Here is a 15,167-nt window from a genome sequence, read left to right on the forward strand (position 1 = left end):
GGTGTATGATTTTTTTAATGTATTGCTGAATTCAATTTGCTAATATTTTGTTGAGGATTTTTGGATCTATGTTCATCAAGAATATTGGCCTATAATTTTTTTGTAGTGTCTTTACCTGCTTTTTTGAATCAGGATAATACTGGCTTCATAAAAATGAGCTTAGGAGTCTTTCCTCCTCTTGAATTTTTTGGAATAGTTTGAGAAGGATAGCTGTTTAGTTCTTCTTTGAATCTTTGGTAAAATTGACTTGTGAAGCATTCTGGTCCAGGACTTATGTTTGTTAGTTTTCTGATTACTGCTTCCATTTCATTGGTTGTAATTGATCTGTTCACATTTGTCTGTTTCTTCTTGATTCAGTCTTGGAAGATTGTATGTTTCTAGGAATTTATTCATTTCTTCCAGACTGTCTAATTTCTTAGCATACACTTTTTTGTAATATTTTCTTTTAATCCTTTGTATTTCTGTGGTGTCAGTTGTTACTTTTATTTCATTTCTGGTCTTATTTTTAGGGTTTTTTTCTCTTTTGTTCTTGAAGAGTCAGGTTAAAGGTTTATCAATTTTGTTTTTCTTTTCAAAGAATCATCTCGGTTTTATTGATCTTTTGTATTTTTTTAAGAACCTATTTTGTTTATTTCTGCTCTGACCTTTATAATTTTCTTCCTTCTACTTAATTTGGGCTTTGTTTGTTGTATTTTTTTCTAGTTCCTTTAGGTATCAGGTTAGATTGTTTTCTTGAGATTTTTCTTGTTTCTTATCTGTCCTCATAGAATGAGTTAGGAAATGTTTTCTCCTCTTCAATTCTTTTGGAAAAGTTGAGAAGGATTATTATATTAGTTCCTTAAACTTTTGGTAGAATTCACCAGTGAAGCCATTGGGTCCAGGGCTTTTTTTTTTTTTTCAGGAGACTTTTTATTACTAATTCAATCTTCTTACTAGTTGTAGGTCTATTCAGATTTTCTTCTTTTTTTTTTTTATGATTTAGTCTTAGTAGGTTTATGTGTCTAGGAATTTCTCCATTTCTTGGCATATTACTCTCTTATAATCCTTTTTATTACTATAGAATTTGTAGTAATGTGCCCATTTTCATTTTTTATTTCAGAAATTTGATTCTTCTTTTTTCTAGTGCTTATATCGGTAGCTAAAGTTTTGTCGATATCGTTGCTCTTTCAATGAACCAGATTTTTATTTCGTTAATTTTTTTTCTGTGTCATTGTTATTTTCTATTTCATTTACCTCTGATCTAATCTTTATTATTTTCTCCCATATGCTATCTTTGCTTTTAGATTATTCTTCTTTTGCTAGTTTCTTTTTTTTTAATGTGTTTTATTGATTATAATATTACATTTGTGCCAATTTCCCATCCCTCTGCACCCCTCCACCTGGTGGCCCCCTCCCTCCAGTTGTCCCCCCCTTTTAGATCATGTCCATTAGTTGTGCATACAGTTCTTCTCAACCTCTCTCTGTCTATTCCATTCCCTCCTACCATGATCCTTAATTCCTATATCATCTCCCTCCCTCTCCCCATTCCCCCTCCCTGTTGACCTCCCCCCAATATGTTCCCCGTACCTATAGTTCTTTTTCCACTCTCGTTGCCTGTTTAGTTTGCCTTTGTTTCAATTCCCTAGCTTCTGTTGTTTCTTGTGATGCAGTTTTCATTTTAGATTTCATTGTCTTGATCCTCCTTTTTCTAAACCAGTCCCTTTAACATCTCATATAACAGTGGTTTGGATCTAATGAACTCTTTCAGTTTTATTTTGTCCTGGAAACACTTTCTCTGTCCTTCTATTCTGAATGACAATTTCGCTGGATAGAGTATTCGTGGTTGTAGGTTTTGGATTTTCATTACTTTGAATATTTCTTGCCAGTCCCTTCTTGCCTGCAGGGTCTCCCTTGAGAAGTCAGCTGATAGTCTAATTGGGACCCCTTTGTACATAATTCTTTTCTTCTCTCTTGCTGCTTTTAAGATTCTCTCTTTATCTTTAATTTTTGACATTTTGATTATAATGTGTCTTGGAGTGGTTCTCCCTGGGTCCAGTTTTTTTGGAACTCTCTGTGCTTCCTGGACCTGTAAGTCTATTTCCTTCCCCAAGTCTGGGAAGTTCTCCTTTATTATATTTTCACTCAATTTTTCAAGTTCTAGTTCATCTTCCTCGCTCTCTGGCAAACCAATGATTCTTATGTTGGGCCTTTTATAGCTGTCCCAGAGGTTTCTGATCCTCTCATTGTTGCTTCCCATTTCCTCTCGCTGCATTGGTTGACTGCTTGTTCCTTCTCCATATTCCAGTTTGTTGAAATGAACTCTGGATTTTTTTTCCTCACCATCTGTCTCGTATGTGGTTTTGTTCCTTTCGTTATGAGTGTTTTTCGCTTCTTTCTCATCTTTTTCCAGATCTTTTGTGAATTCTGTAAGCCACCTGATAACAATGGCCCAGAACTGAGCATCTGACAGGTTTCTTATCTGTTCATCTGTCAGGTTCTCCATCTGTTGCCTGGTGAGCTGTGCCACCGGGATTTCTATAGTTGTCTGCCTCATTTTGACAGATGCGTTTTGTTTCCTTGGGCCGGCTGTAGGGGGCAGTGCCTGTGTACTCGTAATGACCCAGCGACCGGCGCCGTTCGGCAGCCTTTCTTGCTGTGCCGTGGTGCTTTGTCGTCACAATCCAGCGACCGGTGCCTGTCCGCGACCTATTTCGCAGCCCTGTGGCGCTTTCTTTGGGGGCGGGGGTCCAAGATGGATTCACACAGTTATTCCGCTAGGAGACCGGGATCCGTCCTCCCGCCCCCCTGGGCCTCACTGTTCAAGGCGATGTGGTGGCTGCTTTCCCCAGCGTTGGGGGTCGCGAGCTTCCGGGGGTTCGACTGCAGCCGGGGTTGTTCTCCCCGCCGCTGTCCCAGGTGCGACCGCAAACAGCACCGCCCCCTTTCGCTCCCCTTACCTGCCCAAAGGGCGCCGCTGGTTTATAACTTCATATGTTGGGCTTCCATGTAGTTTTATTTTCTGGAATTTCTAGTTATCCTTTGTTTTGAAGTAGTTGTATTCCTCTCTAGTTGTAGAGGGAGACCTAGCGCGTCCGTCTAAGCCTCCATCTTGGCCGGAAGTCTCCTCTTTTGCTAGTTTCTTAAGTTATAAAGTTATTAACTTGAAATCTTTTTTGTTTTCCAGCATAAGCATTTATAGCTATAAATTTTCTCCTTAGCACTACTTTCACTGTATCCCCTAAGTTTTTATTGTTATTCATCTCTCAGTATTTTCTCATGATTTCTTTTTGACCCATTGGTTGTTTAAAATTGTGCTGTTTAATTTCCCACTTTTGTAAATTCTCCAGTTTTCCTTCTGTTCTTAATTTGCAACTTCATCCCATTGTGATCAGAGAAGATACTTTGTATAATATCTATTTTTTAAAATCTACTGCAACTTGACTTTTCTCCCCAGCCATAGGAGCTGCTCTCTTCATATGGTGCATTCTGGGAACCCAGGTCGAGTCACTGCCACCACTGTCATCTGAGGGAAGCAAGAAGAGGATGACTGGGCAGAAAATGCCAGAGTTGCCCCCCGAGAGGAGTCCACTGTCCAGCAGTTGCCACTGGAGAGGCCTGCCAATCCACTCATCCATCTATCTTCCTGCCCCATTCACAATGCAGCCTGCTTTTGAAAAGTGGTATGATCAAAGGGACTGTCTTAATTGAATTTTGTGTTGAAGACAGTAAAGATGTTAACGTATTTTTTGAAAAATCTAAATTTACATTCAGTTGTCTTTAAGGAAGTGATAATTTTAAACACTTACATGAAATTGATCTTTTTCACTGTATTGCTACAAATTATTTCAAGCATAAAAGAATGGACAAGTGAATGTTATGTTATTTACAAAAAGAATAATCTGGCCAGTTATGGCCAAAGTTAACAAATAAAAGGGCAAAGCTTAATTGACTCACTGTGTACTTCCAAAATTAGAAAGACTGGGAACATGATACAGATGAAGACAAGTCTAATTTTGATTATTTCTCTGAGAAGGTGAACAACATGGGTGGTGATGAAGATGTGGATTTATCAGAAATACAGTAGATGGAGCAGATGATGATTTACAAGACAATAATGATGAAAAAAATGCCAGATCTGGAGTAAGGAATATTGTCCTCACCAGAGTTTGAGAAAGAAAATTAACTTTCTGCAAGATTTCATACTTAAGAGAATTCCTGAGTTGATAGATCTAAAGGCAGATGCTGCATCTGACTCCTTTAACCCATTTTTTCAACCTGTTTGTTTTCATAAAGGCTTCATTATATGAGGCAGTTGTCAGTCAGCTGAGGCAGTAACCTTATCTGTGAACATTTCCCAGACTTCCATAACGCTGTTGAGGTCCTAGGTAACTGTACAGTAGTTGTGTTAAATAAACATTTCACCTGAGTCTTCTTTACTTCATAACATAGATACTGACATGATAGGAAGTTCTTGATTACAGAAAGATAACTAAATTTTAGATTTTGGAACATGGACTCAAACTGGCTGAAACAGATTAGTTGATACCTTAAACAAGTAACCTGTTCTTCTGGTATATTCTTTGGGATTATTCCACTAACGTTTTATTTTTCAAAAAAATTACTTCACATTATTATATGTAAGTGATCACTTGTGAGTGTTCCAGATGCATCTTAGCTAAAATTAGTGAATGCCCTACAGTTAGATGGTTTTTGAAGCTTGTACAATTGGTATTCATTGATCCTTCAACTTTTACATCTCTTAGCATGGAGAATGAAGAAAGACTGTATAGTGTTACTTGAGAACCTGTACATTTATACCAAATTTGTATTTGTACCGTCAGTATGACAAACGAGTGAAAAAAGTTAATATACTATTAGATACCTTTTTCTTTCTTTCTTTCTTTTTTCCTTCCTTCCTTCCTTTCTTCCTTCCTTCCTTCTTTCCCTTCCTTTCTTCCTTCCTTCCCTCTTTCTTTTTTCTTTCTTTCTTTCTTTTTCTTTCTTTTCTTTCCTTGTTTCTTTCTTTCCTTCTTTCCTTCTTTCCCTTCCTTCCTTCCTTCCTTCCTTCTCTTTAATTAGCTTGCAGGGCTGAAACTTCAATTTATGTTCATGACAGTGGGGTTTTTTTTTATGTCTATATTCTTTCTAATAAACTGTTGGAAGACTTCTTGGCTGTTCTTTTAAGTTTCTACTTTGCTGTGATTTTTTTTTTTTCATATCTATCAACAATTACTTTATTTATTTATTTATTTTGGTTTTTCAATTACAGTTGTCCCCTTTTCCCCTAATTTCTCTCCCCCACCCAACCCACCCCCTCTCCCGCAATCATATCCCTCCCCGTTGTCGATGTCCATGAGTCATTTATACGTGTTCTTTGACTAAACCCTTCCCTTACTTATCCCCATTCTCTCCCCCTCCCCTCCCCCCTATTGACTGCTATTCTGCTCTTTGTTCTATTTAGTTCCTTTGTTTGTGTTGTTCTTTAGTTTCCTGTATTAGGTGATATCATATGGTATTTTTCTTTCTTTGCCTGGCTTATTTCACTAAGCATAATTCTCTCTAGTTCCATCCATGTTGTTGCAAATGGCAGGACTTCCTTCTTTCTTTCTGCTACATAGTATTCCATTGTGTAAATGTACCACAGTTTTTTGATCCACTCATCTACAGATGGGCACTTAGGTTGTTTCCAGCACTTAGCTATTGTAAACAGTGCTGCAATGAACATAGGGGTGCATAAGTTCTTTTGAATTGGTGTTTCAAGATTCTTCGGGTATAATCCTAGTAGTGGAGTCGCTGGTTCAAAAGGCAGTTCCATTTTTAATCTTTTGAGGTAATTCCATACTGTTCTCCATAGTGGCTGAGCCAGTCTGCATTCCCACCAACAGTGCAGTAGGGTTCCCGTTTCTCCACATCCTCGCCAGCACTTGTTGCTTGTTGATTTGTTGATGATGGCCATTCTGACTGGTGTAAAATGGTATCTCATTGTGGTTTTTATTTGCATCTCCCTGATGGCTAATGATGTTGAGCACTTTTTCATGTGCCTATGGACCTTCTGTATATCCTCTTTGGAGAAGTGTTTGTTCAGGTCCTTTGCCCATTTTTTAATTAGGTTGTTTGTTTTCTTGATGTTGAGTCGTATCAGCTCTTTATATATTTTGGAAATCAGTCCCCTGTCTGTGATGTCATTGGCAAATATGTTTTCCCATATGGTTGGTTTCCTTTTCATCTTGCTGATGTTTTCTTTTGCTGAGCAGAAACTCTTTAGTTTGATTTAGTCCCATTTATTTATTTTTTCCTTTATTTCTCTTGCTTTAGGAGATGTATCCGTGAAGAGATTGTTACGTGAGATATCTGATATTTTCTTGCCTATGTTTTCCTCTAGGACTTTTATGGTGTCACGGCTTACATTTAAGTCTTTGATCCATCTTGAGTTTATTCTCGTGTGTGGTGTAAGTTGGTGGTCTAGTTTCATTTTTTTGCAGGTCCCTATTCAGTTCTCCCAGCACCATTTGTTAAAGAGGCTCTTCTCACTCGATTTTATGTTCCTTCCTCCTTTATCAAATATTAGTTGACCATAGAGGCCTGGGTTTATTTCTGGGCTCTCTATTCTGTTCCACTGATCTATATGTCTGTTCTTATGCCAGTACCAGACTATTTTGATTACAGTGGCTTTGTAGTATTGTTTGATATCTGGTGTTGTGATTCCTCCTGCTGTGTTCTTCTGTCTCAAGATTGCTTTTGCTATTCGGGGTCTTTTTTGGTTCCATATGAATTTATGGAGTATTTGTTCTAGGTCTGTGAAATATGTCATTGGTATTTTAATAGTGATTGCATTGAATCTGTACATTGCTTTGGGTAGTATGGCCATTTTGACGATGTTGATTCTTCCCATCCAAGAACATGGTATTTGCTTCCATTTATTTGTTTCTTCCTTAATTTCTTTCTTCAATGTTATGTAATTTTCAGAGTACAGGTCTTTTATCTCTTTGGTTAAGTTTACTCCTAGGTACTTTATTTTTCTTGTTGCTATAGTAAATGATATTTTCTTTTTTTGTCTCTGTCTCTGCTATTTTATTGTTGGTGTACAGAAATGCCTTAGATTTCTGTATATTTATTTTGTACCCTGCGATTTTGCCAAATTCACTTATTATATCAAGTAGTCTTTTAGTGGAGTTTATAGGGTTTTCTATGTATACTATCATGTCATCTGCATATAATGATAGTTTTAGTTCCTCTTTCCCAATTTGGATGCCTTTTATTTCTTTTTCTTGTCTGATTGCTGTGGCTAGGACTTCCAACACTATGTTGAAAAGGAGTGGAGAGATTGGACAACCTTGTCTAGTTCCTGAGTTCAGGGGGAATGCTTTCAGTTTTTGTCCATTGAGTATGATGTTGGCCTCAGGCTTCTCATATATAGCCTTAATGATGTTAAGGTATGCTCCCTCTATTCCCATTTAGCTGAGTGTTTTCATCATAAATGGGTGTTGTACTTTATCAAATGCTTTTTCTGCATCTATTGATATGATCATGTGATTTTTGTCTTTCATTCTGTTTAGGTGATGTATTATATTTATTGATTTGCAAATATTAAACCATCCTTGCATCCCTGGAATGAAGCCCACTTGATCATGATGTATGATCTTTTTGATGTATTGCTGGATCCTGTTTGCCAATATTTTGTTGAGGATTTTAGCATCGATGTTCATCAGTGATATTGGCCTGTAGTTTTCTTTCTTTGTTGTGTCTTGACCTGGTTTGGGGATTAGGATAATACTGGCTTCATAGAAAGAGTTTGGGATTTTCCCCTCTTCTTGGATTTTTTGGAACAGTTTGAGGAGGATAGGAGTTAGTTCTTCCCTGAATGTTTTGTAGAATTCGCCTGTGAAGCTATCCGTTCCAGGGCTTTTGTGTGCAGGGAGATTTTGGATTACTGTTTCAATTTCCTTTTTTGTTATTGGTCTGTTGAGACTTTCCACTTCTTCTTGATTCAGCTTTGGAAGGTTGTATGTTTCTAGAAATTTGTCCATTTGTTCTAGATTGTCAAATTTCTTGTCATACAGTTGTCTGAAGTAATTTCTACTGTCATTTGTATTTCTGAGGTATCAGTCGTGATTTCTCCTCTTTCATTTCTGATTTTGTTTATTTGTGTCTTCTCTCTTTTTTTCTTGATTAGACTGGCTAGAGGCTTGTCGATTTTGTTTATTTTTTCGAAGAACCAGCTCCTAGTTTTGTTGATCTTTTGGATTGTTTAGTCTCTATGTCATTTAGTTCTGCTCTGATCTTGATGATTTCGTTCCTTCTTCTTGCCCTAGGCTTTGTTTGTTGTTGTTGGTCTAGTTCTTGTAGCATTATGGTTAGGTTTTTTATTTGAGATTCTTCTATCCTTTTCAGATATGCCTGTATTGCTATGAACTTCCCTCTCAGGACTGCTTTAGCTGTGTCCCACAGGTTTTGGGCTGTTGTGTGCTCATTATCATTAGTTTCTAGAAATTTCTTGATTTCTTCTTTGATGTCATTGTTAACCCATTCATTATCTAATAGCATGTTATTCATTCTCCATGAGTTTGGGTGTCTTTGATTTTTTTCTCTGAGGTTGATTTCTAGTTTCAAGGCATTGTGATCTGAAAAGATGCTTGATATGATTTCAATTTTCTTGAATTTGTTGAGGCTTGTTTTGTGACCTATCATGTGGTCTATCTTTGAAAATGTCCCATGTGCACTTGAAAAGAATGTATATTTTGCTTCTTTGGGGTGAAAAGTTCCATATATATCAGTTAGATCCATGTGGTTTAGTGTGTTGTTCAATGCCTGTATATCCTTGGTGTTTCTTTGCTTTGATGATCTGTCTGTTGTTGATAATGGAGTGTTGAAGTCCCCTACTATGAGTGTGTTGTTGTTGATATCCTTTTTGTGGTCTTCTAGTATTTGCTTTATGTATTTGGCTGCTCCTGTGTTGGGTGCATATATGTTTATCAAAGTCCTATCTTCTTGATGGATTGTTCCTTTAAGTATTATGAAATGTCCTTCTTTGTCTCTTTTTATTGCCCTTGCTTTGAAATCCGTTTTGTCTGATATGAGGACTGCTACCCCGGCTTTTTTTTCCATTCCGTTTGCTTGGAATATTTTTTTATATCCCTTTACTTTCAGTCTGTGTAAATCTTTTGTTTTCAGGTGTGTTTCTTGTAGACAGCAAATATGTGGGTCCTGTTTTCTTATCCATTCCGTTACCCTATGTCTTTTAATTGGAGCATTTAATCCATTTACATTTAAGGTTATTATTGACGTGTATTTATTCATTTCCCTTTGTACCTCTGTTCCTCTCCTCTCTTGTTCTTTTCCTCTTTTTTCTTAGAACACTCCCTCTAGCATCTCTTGCAATGCTGGTTTGGTGGAGATGTATTCTTTCAGTCTTCCTTTGTCTGAGAAACTCCTTATTTCACCTTCTATTTTGAATGAGAGCCTTGCTGGGTAGAGTATTCTTGGTTGTAGGCCTTTGTTTTTCATTGCTTGAAATATTTTTGACCATTCCCTTCTGGCTTGTAATGTTTCTGTTGAGAAATTGGTCGATAGCCTTATTGGAGCTCCCTTGTAAGTTATTTGCTGTTTTTCTCTTGCTGCTTTTAGGATTCTCTCTTTGTCTTGGAATGTTGCCATTTTAACTATGATGTGCCTTGGAGTGGGTTTTGGGGGGTTCCTCTTCATTGGAACTCTCTGTGTTCCTGAACTTGTATAGCTTTTTCTCTCATCAGGTTCGGAAAATTTTCTGTCACTATTTCTCCTATCAGTTTTTCAATTCCATGGTCCTTTTCTTCTCCCTCTCTAATTCCTATGATCCTGATATTATTTCTTATCATGCTATCCTGTACTTCCCTTACATCTTGTTCATATTTTTTCAATCTTTTTTCATTTTGCTGTATTGTCTGGGAGTTTTTCTCTACATTATCTTCTAACTCACTAATCTGATCCTCTGGTTCGTTTAGTCTGCTTTTGACTGATTCTACTGTGTTTTTCAGTTCAGAGATTGCATTCTTAAGTTCTTCCTGGTTCTTGTTAACAGTTTCTATGTCTTTTTTTATGCTGGTGTAGTTCTCTGGAAGTTCCCTGTAATTGTCTTGGAGCCTCTGGTAACTTTCTTGGAGGTTGTCATAGTTGATTTTAAGGATGTCGAGTATATTGAGCTTCTTTACCACCATTGTTTTGAATTCCATGTCTGACATTTGGGCTATGTCTATTTCATCTATCTCTCTTTCTGAGGATTCCTCTTTTCTCTTCATTGAGGGGTTATTTTTGCATCTTACCATGTTGGATTCTTTTTGTTTGTTTTTATTTATTTATTTATTTATTTGGGTGGGGGGGCTCGTCTGCTTTGACTTCCCTCCTTTGTGGTGTGAGATTCTTTATCGGAGATCTGGGGGTTTCAGTGGTGCAGTCTCTTTGATATCCTGAGCCTGAGGTTCTTGAGTTACCCTTTATGTCGTTTGTTTATGCTGTTTGGTTATATTTCAGATGTTCTTTGATAGGATCTTCCTTCTGGCTAGTTGGTTGAGAGTCACTGTATCCGCTTTGTCTTGAGTTCTTTTGTGGATATGCTGTTAAAGACATAAACACACAGCCCAGGCAGGAGACCCACACCCTCAAAAAGTATCCCCCACTGTATCCTGCTATCGTCAGCCAACGAGCCCGTATTATTATAAATGTAAAGAGATTAGAGCTTTTATACTATAAGAAGAATAGATAAGAGTTGTTTTGGGGGAGGAAAAATATAATTTTTGATAGAGGGGGTGATAGATTAATAATAGTTGAGACTGTGCAAGCCAGTAGGTAATATTTACATTGTATGTTAATAAAAATAGAAGAAAAGGATAGAAAAATGCATAATATAGTAAGAAAGTGGGATTGTATTGTATTGGGTTTATATAGTAATTATATTCTATTATTTAGAGTGATCAGAGGCAACAGTCGGCAATGAGAGCACAGGTATCTGATATTTGGAGAACAGGGTCCTTTCTGCCTATTCTGGCTTCTGCAAGTTATACACAAGTTGCTCTAGGAACATGTGCACACTACCTGCCAATGGGCTGGGGATAAAGGGTGGGTAGCTGCTACTGTTTTAAGAGCTGAAATTGATCAAAATTAACTTCGATTCACCACCCAACTCTTCCTCTGGAGGTTGCCTTCTATAAACTCCAGAGTTCCAACTTAGTTACATCAGACAGATTCAGCCAATGCAGTTGTCTAGGTAGGGAAACAGATTTCTGGTGCTTCTATTCTGCCATCTTCCCATAATCCTCTCCTGGCCTACTTTCTTTCATAGAAAAGCCCAATGAATCCATTACAAAAAGTAACACACGAAAAATAAACCAAAAAACATTGAAGCTGATTACCTACAGGAGTATGTAGAGCAAAATGGGGTGGATGGAATATAGGAGGGAATAATACACTTCTCTGAGTATACTCTTCGTGTACAGTAGACTTTTTTATTATTTTTTTATTGATTGATTTTAGAGTGAGGAAAGGGAGAGAGAGAGAAACATCTATTTGTTGGTTGATTCTTGTATGTGCCCTGACCAGGGATGGAACCCACAACCTTGGTATGTCAAGACAATGTTCTAATAGCTGAGCTACTTGGCAAGGGCAAGTACTTTTTCTGTACTGTTGACTTTTGAAAGCATACTAACATTGTATATATTTAAGCAAAAATAATAAGAATTGGAAGGGAGGGAATTCTATAATTGAAAGCAAATGGACAGAAATAAAACTTAATTGCATTTCAAGTGAATAACATAACCTCTAAGGGAAGGAAGGAAAGAAGGAAGGAAGGAAGGAAGGACTAGTCTAAGTATATAATGTGTACAGTACTTGACAAAATATGCTCAGGCTTGGGCAGGGTGGGAGGTGTGTGTATATGGGGAAAAAATGCAACCAAATCCTGAACTCTTTTTGTATAATGTGTATATATACACTTATATGTAGTGGTATGGGCAAAGCAGTTTTGAAACTATTTTAACACAGCAGAGACTCGAGTAAATAAGTAAATGTGCTTATGGTATTGCGAGTCCGAGTACTCCCTATGGAAGAAAGGATATACAAATATGAAATAGGGGCAGGCAACAATGACCCCTATGGGGGATAGATTGAAATTAGAGGTATTGGTGTAAACACATGATTTCTAAATTATGTGTATGTATGCATGCATTTACGCATGTTTATGTCTGCTGAAGGGGCCACAAAGCAGTTAGTCCAGTAGCAATGATCACACTTAGCGCCCAGATCTTGTCTCCTGGAGCTGTCATAACAAATTATCACAAACTGGGGGGCTTAAAACAACAAAAATTTATTCTTTCACAGCTCAGGATGCCAGAAGTCCAAAACTGTGGTGTTTGCAGGGTTGGTTCTTCTGGAGGTTTTGAGGGAGAATCTGTTCCATGCTTTTCTCCTAGCTGCTCATGGTTGCTGGCACTTTTTAGTGTTCGTTGGCTTGTAGTTGCCAATTTCCTTTATGTCTGCCTCTTCTAAACAGTGGCATGCCCAGGGCTCAGTTCTCAGACCCAAGCCATCTAGGAGTTCCTGTGTGCTGCGGGGGTTATTTCCCAATCTCAAGCCAGTGTCTTTATTTACTCACCTTAGTTTGAACATGTAATATTCTTCCAGGAAATATTAAGATCCTCCTCCCTTTAGGTCTTACTCAAAGTCATCTCCCTAATATCTATTTCCTGGTACAAAGCAGTCGGTAGCTCTGCACAGTGGGGAAAGTCTCTCACACTACCCTGAGCACACATTCTAGGAGAAGGATGGGAAGCTGGAAACCCTTTCTCATATCCTGGAGAGGTCTGAAGTATAACTGTCCCTTCAAAAATTAGAAATATAGAGGCCCATAAGGAGAAGGTAACTGTCTGAAGGTCATTCATCTATTGGCAATGTCTGAGCTAAAGTCCAGGTGTCTCTGTGCGCTTCTTAAGTGGTGATTTAACATGTTATTTGTGTCAAGAACTTCCTCAAGACTCTCATGAAAGATACATTTTCCCAAAGAGGGATGGGGGTAGGGGAAGTACTTAACACAATTCTTTTTCATCTAATTTCAAAAGCTTATGGACCTTTGAAGCACATCCATACCTCAGAAAACTATCAGAAAAAATCAAAACATGGAGCATCAGTCTTCAACAAATCAATGGTGTGAAAAAACTGGGGAGAGGGGAGTGTAAATGTTTAATTTAAGAGTGTCTTAGGAAGCATAGCCATCAAAGAAGGCATAGACCTTGTTTGAATTCTAAGTATAAAAGGCCATTTTGGGGGACAATCAGGAAAATTTGCATAGGGTACTGGATCATATTAAGGAATTATTTTGTTGGTTGGGAAAATCGTTATGTAAGAAAATTATTTTAAAGTATCAAAGTATTTAGGGTTGAAATATCAAGTCTGAATTTAAAAAAAAAAAATATTTCAACAAAGAGCCCAGGCCAGTGTGGCTCAGTCAGTTGGAGTAGTGTCACATAACCAAAAAGTTGCAGATTCAATTCCTGTTCAGGGCACATACTTAGGTTGCCAGTTTGATCCCCAGTCCAGCATGTGCAAACCCCAGTCTAAGCACCTAAAGGAGGTAACCAATCGATGTTTCTCTTTCACATTGATGTTTCTCTCTCTCCGTTCCCCACTCTAAAAGCAATTTTTAAAAATGTCCGACAAAGAAAAAGTGAAACAATTTTTGCAAGATGTTTACAACTAAATCTAGGTGATGTGATCTGGGAGTTCTTTATAATACTCTTCTACTTTTGTGACTGAAATTTTTCATAATAAGAGAAAATACAAAGAAGTCCTGCTCTCTGCCATTCTGGCAAAGATGAGGATCTCTAGGTTGTCACAGCCAGTACTCAGGTTTTAAGGCACCCTGACGAGCCATCCATAGACTTCCCGACTCTGGAACCACAACAGACTCCTTCGTTGTTGTTGTTGTTTTTATTAACCAGAGGACCCACTGATATCCTGAAAAAAGAAATAGATAGGTATTGCTATTTCTTTTCTTGGTCTTTCAAGGAATTTGTCCATCTCGTCTATGTTGTCAGATTTATAAGCATAAAGTTTTTCATCACAGCCTTTATCCTTTTAATGTCAGTAGGACCTGTAGTGATATCCTCTCTTTCATACCTGATTGCAATTTGTGCACTATTCTCCTTTTGACACAGACAAGTAAACAGAGGCCAAAAAGGAGAAATTATTCAGGGTGAGGCTTGCAGAACCAACTGAACCATGCTTACTTCTGATGCCTTGTCCAACTGTTGGGTCATTTTTTTGTTCTTTGTTTTTTGAGGCTCCCTGTTCCCCACCCACAGCTCTCATATATTTCATGTGGCCTAATATGTAATCTGACATGGAAGAGCCCAACTACACACCTAGGGCTGTCATCCCCCTGGCCTCCAAGGTGAACCTAACTTTTTAGAATGTTCTCTTTCCCTCTATCCTTAGCTTCATCACAAAAGCACACTCAGGTGGAGGAAGTAGAATAATGAAGGACAGGTGGGATGAGGATAGCAAATGGCACCGGTGGGCTACTTGCTTGAAGCTGTTGGAAGACTCAGCTTACCTGGAAAGAGGCAGTTCTAAAGTCATCCATGGTGGGAAGAGATCAGGGGAGGAATATGTTTACTGGCAGTGACAATTTCCTCCACTTTACTGGCCCTTTCCTTTTAACTCTTGTCTCAGTTACTAGAGGAAAGGATCATAAGTTCCTAGGCAGTGGGGGCCTATTTGAGCTTTCATTTAGTCGTCGAAATTCTATCATCTTCCCCAAACCCTATGTCCAGGAGAGGAGTCCCTCCTTTTCTTTCTGATTTAACCTCAAACGGCATTATCCTTAGAGCCATCCAGTAATGAGGTACTGGCTGGAACTTGTTGAAGCTTTTTTCTTTATTCTGCGGGTCTCAACACCTGCTGTTTTGGACTCAAGTAATCAGCATACAAAGCTATGATCAGGGAAAGCCTGACTCCACCGTGTACCTCCCAAAACTAAGGACAAAATGCTGTATTTTCTGATTCTAAAATCCATTTTCATTCTATATCAATGCCTCATATTAATTTTTGTCAGGTGCTTTCCTTTCTATATAGTCGTTAGGAAAGGATGATGGGAAACAAGAAAGAAAGAGGACAAGGACAGATGCTTCTGTCTGAAGGCCTCCAGAGAGTGAGCACCACTC

At 38.1% G+C, this 15,167-nt stretch overlaps 1 pseudogene; it reads left to right on the forward strand.

Moving 5' to 3' along the window:
- Nucleotides 1-3,636: 3,636 nt before the first annotated feature.
- On the forward strand, nt 3,637-4,123 carry LOC149994591 (prostaglandin E synthase 3-like; annotated as a pseudogene).
- The last annotated feature ends 11,044 nt before the right edge of the window (nt 4,124-15,167 follow it).

This window comes from Furipterus horrens, unplaced genomic scaffold (assembly GCF_987537825.1).
Source record: "Furipterus horrens unplaced genomic scaffold, mFurHor1.1.pri manual_scaffold_13, whole genome shotgun sequence".
Lineage (NCBI taxonomy): Eukaryota > Metazoa > Chordata > Mammalia > Chiroptera > Furipteridae > Furipterus > Furipterus horrens.